Source organism: Dasypus novemcinctus, chromosome 28, assembly GCF_030445035.2.
Source record: "Dasypus novemcinctus isolate mDasNov1 chromosome 28, mDasNov1.1.hap2, whole genome shotgun sequence".
Classification (NCBI taxonomy): domain Eukaryota; kingdom Metazoa; phylum Chordata; class Mammalia; order Cingulata; family Dasypodidae; genus Dasypus; species Dasypus novemcinctus.
Window position 1 is genome coordinate 8,051,148 of NC_080700.1, and position 5,515 is coordinate 8,056,662.

The 5,515-nt window shown below is 37.2% G+C and overlaps 1 pseudogene; it reads left to right on the plus strand.

The window, feature by feature from the left end:
- The first annotated feature begins 4,202 nt into the window (after positions 1 to 4,202).
- On the plus strand, positions 4,203 to 5,107 carry LOC131276384 (vomeronasal type-1 receptor 4-like; annotated as a pseudogene).
- The last annotated feature ends 408 nt before the right edge of the window (positions 5,108 to 5,515 follow it).

The following is a 5,515-nucleotide window of genomic DNA, read 5'->3' on the forward strand; positions in this document are numbered from 1 at the left end:
ATATAGGGTATATAGATATGTTCAGTTGCTCATTGGGTATTGTCATAGTGGTTAGATTTACACATGACAACTGAAGGAGTGCTGAGTTCCCATCTTGGGGAGCTCTGTTGCTTTCCCCAGTGGAACAGCAACAATCCCCCAAGCCCAACGGCAAACACCAGTCAAGAAGGATGATCCAATGATGGGCCATTGATCCTGATGATTGTGCTTATGTGCCTGTGTGAGTGAAATTTCAACTATGCCTAGAGCTGCAGGGTGTCTAAGAGTTACCTCCCAAGAGTCTCCATGTTGCTCAAATGTGGTCACTCTCTGAGTAACATTCAGTATGTAAATACATTACCTTCCCCCCAGCATGGGACATGATTCCTGGGGATGAGACTTCCTGGTAATGGTAATAATCCTCAGCCAGTGATGCCACTAGGAAAAGACCTTGAAAAAAAGGCAGAAATGGTAAAGACAAGTGAGTTTATATGGCTAAGAGACCTCAAAATGGGTTAGGAGCTCATCAGAGGGGTCACGCTTATGCAAGTCTCAGCAGTTTCCCAGAGACAGCCCAAGCAGATACAACCCAAGGTACTGGTGTTCTTGAGGGCTATGGAGATGCACAGGTTCTACGGTCATTGCAGATTGTTCTGGAGTTCATTGTCTTGCCAGTGGGTCCTACTTTGGAATTTGTGCCCCTGACTGTGATGGAGTTGAACTCAGATGTGTCCTCTCTACACAGGCCTCTTCTGTCACTTTACTGAAACTGTGGTTGGTGTGGGGTTTGCTTATTATCAGGGAACTTGAATCTCTGGACTGTCTATGTGCCAGCAGGGCCTTAGCCTCAGCACAGTTGCAACACCTACTCTCTGGTTCATTGGATGTACCCAGGTCAGCTGATGAGGAGATGAGAATGGTTAACCTCCACACCAGGGAACCAAGAGTGTCTACAACTGCAAGCAGGAAAATCACCTCCACCAGCCATGTGAGATCTAAGCCCCTCTCGATTTAGAGGTGGAGTGGACATCACCATCCTAGGGTCCACAGGATGGAGGAATATAATATGGATTGAATTGGACTTGCTGGTATTCTACTATAGAACTGCTGTGACTGCCAATAGAAGAAATTGTATCCTTGATGGTGAGATGGTGGCAATGGGAGTTGCTGAGGGAGAGGGAGGAAGAGGTGTCATATGGGGCATTTGAGGACTTGGAGTTGTCCTGAATGATATTGCAGGGACAGATGCAGGACAAAGTATTTCCTGCCGTAACCCACTGAATGGACTCGGGAGAGGGTGAACTACAGTGTAAAGTATGGTCCACGCAGTGTGGCAGTGCTCCAGGGTATATTCACCAAATGCAGTGAATGTGACTTTATGATGAAAGGGGATGTTGATGTGGGTGGAGCAGGGCAGGGTGTGGGGTATATGGGAACCTTTTATGGTTTTTAATGTAACATTTTGTGTGATCTATTTATGTAAAAATAAAGACAAAAAGTTTGCTAAAAAATAAAAAAAAGATGTTTAATTAAGTATATGGGTTTTGGGATTATGAGTGACAATGTGTGTGTGTCTGCATCTGTGTGAAAAGTATAAATTTGTATTTGTGCATGTTTGTAATGTATGGGTTGTACATCAGTTTATAATTCCTGACCTGTAAAATGAGGCAGAGGGATTGAATAGTGGCCAGGATCAAATTGTTTTTGGTGAAAATAAATGGTTGATTGGTACAATTGTATATTAGGTTTCTTCATTAATGACAAAATCAATGAATTCTTATAATTGAAAATTTTGCAAAAAACAATAGAAATTGAGTAAGTAGCTTTGACTTATCTGTTAAAAGAATGGTAGATCTGCCTTTTAAAAACCTGATCCTGGTTGTTTTATTTTTGAGGGAAACTTATATAAACTTTTCTCTTTTTTCTCTCAATGTTGCTCTAATTACTTATTACTAGTGTGGGACAATATTACAAAAATATGCTTTCTCAAAAAATTCCATGTTGTTAGACATTGATTTGTGCAAATGATCTACTGATTTCTAAAAGTAAATTATTAGAAGCATGTTTTCCTTTTCTCATAGCTCTTTGAAAATCCTTCTCAGTTATATTGTCTGATTCCATATATGCTCATAAATTAAATGGTGTTAGCCTAAATGGTATGAAGATTAGGAAAGAACTCACTTTGTAGTATAAAAGCTTCTAAGGAAGCAGAGAATAAAGTGACTTGATGCCTGTCCCTCATGGCTCAGACGTGAACATTTTCTTTGCATCCCTCTTTGCCTCCAGAGATTATGGGAAAGAAAGAGCCTTGTGCAAACACTCCAATGGTCTCTTATGAGATCCTGATTAGAAACTTGTAATTGTTTTTGGTAATTAGCAACTGCAAAAATATTTTTCAGAAATATTCTCAGTTCCCCATGACGGCACTCTCACGATACAAGTAATATTATAATTGTTCTGCAGGGAGGTGAGGTCACAAAATCACAAAACCCTATTTCAGGATCTTATTTCCCCTCTACCACACACATATTTGCAATTATAACCAACTCACAGGGACCAGAGTATCGGGAGTGAGAAGCTGGGTAAGTATTTCCTATATCAATGGGAAATGCAAAATCATAAGAGAAGGAGGTCTATCGATAGTCAGGAAAAGTGATAATATTATAAAAATGAATTCTTCAGGGTTTGAAACTGTTCCAGAATAAGAAATACACAGATGAGAAGAATAATTTCTGAGGTATAAGCAAAGCAGGTAAAGAAAAATGCGGGTCCTAGATCCAATACCAATCCCTGGTGTTTCCTAGTGTAATTTGGATAATTCCTCATTGATGGTAATTGTTAGTGTTTAGTCCAAGTGATAATGAAAACTCTGATTTTTAGAATGATTGAGGACTGCAGTTCTGAAATTAATCTGCTGTTTAGTCAGTCCACCTTACAGGAATCATAGAGAAAATTTTCAGGATTAATATAGGTGTGCATGTAATACATCCATGTTTGTAATAATGAACAGGACGTATCAACAGGAATCATCCAATCCTGTGCAGAAATTGTGTATCTGAACAGCAGCTGATGGAAAAGAAATGTTTTCTTTAAGTCAGGGGTTATGAATTGCTTCATGGAGACAGTAAATGTGACATTACTGAAAACTGTGGTCTATTGATTATGGTAAGACTGTTTTGCCCTTTGATATTAGGGAATGAACAATTAAGGATCATGCAATTCTATTAGTATGCCTTTCAGAAAGAGTCTGTCAGGCTCAAATGTATCTTTCTGTATTTTCTATGGTTTAAAAACATACTATCAAACATAGGTTTTAGCATTTCTATTTAAACAGTACAAAAGATTTCACAGTTTACAGATTTCTCATACATCCTGTACTTTAATATCTTTCACAAATCTCATCTTATTGCAAACTCAATTTAGATATTAATAGGTAAATATGATTCAAAATTAGTAATGATTTCATTTCAATTCCTAGTATTTCGTTATGCTTTAGTATCTCATGTCCCTCATTTTAGAGCATGGCCTAATGTTGTTAAATACATACAGTGAGAGATGTCATTATACATTTATTCCCATTATAAAGGCAAAGTTATCTTTCTGTTGCCATCCTAAAACAGAATTTATCTTGTATTTACTAAATCCTTCTTGTCATAGGATAGGTTTATGTAGTAATATGCTGCAATCAGGGCATCTACATTTTACTGTCATCAAAATGATTATTCATATTTGATATTGGGCTATGTAATAACTTTTACACCTACTTGGAAAACTTTAAAATAAAATAAAATCAATTTAAAATGAAATGACAGCAGATGAGAACAAAATATAGAGAGATTATTTGAATAATATAGCTAGGTATCTTCCTTAGTATAGCATGTGTTGTTAAATCTACCTAGGGTGTAAATTTTGACAAATCATTTAACTTCTTTGTACCTAAATTATCCTCAACTTTATGATTAAAATATCAGTGTCTGTATCATGGATTTGTGAAGAAAACAGAAGTTACTATATGTAGACTTGATAGCAATGGTACATACATGGTAATTTCTCTTTAATGATTATTTATTCAATGCTTAGAAATCTCTTAATGAAAGAAAAACTAATATGTCTTTAAGTGCAATCAAATGGTAAGTGGAGAATCTTCTTTTTAATTGACATGATAAATTTAGTCCATGTGTTATGTTCCCACTGCAGTATCTTCTGGCTCTGAAATAAACAGAATGACCTCCAGGGATTTGGCGATGGGAGGGATAGTCTTATTACTAACCATATTTGGAATGCTGGGGAATTTCTCTTTTTTTTACCATTATATCTTCTTTTCCTTCACTGGGTGAAGATTAAGGTCCATAGATTTGATTATCAAGCACCTGATAGTAGCCAACTCATTGATCCTTCTCTGTAAAGGAATACCACAATCAATGGCAACATTTGGTTTGAAATATTTGTTCAATGATTTCATATGCAAAGTTGTTTTCTATCTTCACAGATTGGGCAGGGGGGTGTCCATTGGAACTACCTGTCTCTTGAGTATCTTCCAAGCCATCATGGTCAGTCCCAGGAATGCCAGGTGGGCAGAGTTGAAATTAAAAGCCTCAAAGTATATTGGCTTTTCCCTTTTCCTGTGCTGGATTGTCTACATGCTGGTAAATATTATTTTTGTTATGTATATGACAGGCAGTCAGAGCACCAAAAACACCACAAACAAAAAAAAATTTTGGATATTGTACTTCTGTACATCATGACAAAATCTCAGACTCACTCTATGCAGTGTTGTTATCAGTCCCTGATGCTTTATGTCTGGGGCTCATGCTCTGGGCCAATGGCTCCATGGTTTACATCTTGTACAGGCACAAGTAGAGGGGTCCAATATATTCATAGGAAAAATGTCTCCCCCAGATCCTCCCCTGAGTCCAGAGCTACCCACACCATCCTTGTACTGGTGAGCACTTTTGTAACTTTTTATACCCTCTCCTGCATATTTCATGTTTGTATCATTCTTTTAAATAATCCTAGTTGGTGGCTGGTAAACACCTCTGCACTTATAAATTCATGTTTCCCAGCTCTCAGCCCATTTATTCTCATGTTTCGTGACCCCAGTGTTTTCAGGCTCCACTCTGTCAAGTAAGGCATACAGAATTCCCCATCTTATCAGAAATATACAAGTGTATGTTTCTGTACAATGTTCAGTTATGATTTACACATCTTCTAGTCTATCATAAGAACTATTATGAAAAGTCACACTGCAAGTGCAGGGAAAGCTGCACTTGCCACAAGAATAAACAGTAAATGATAACAGTTCAAAATGAAATATTATGCAATTACTATTTAAGTACATGTTGGAGTATGTAAGTTTTTACCTGATATAGTATATTTTTCCAAAAATTCACTACACATGAAATTGTTGCAGAAGTTACATAATAAAGGAAGAGATTGTGTGTGGGGTGGGTGGTGATTCAGAATACTTAAAAGAAAACATCCCCATGGAATAATGAAGTAGCATGTTGGGAAAACTGAATACAGATTCAGAATCAGA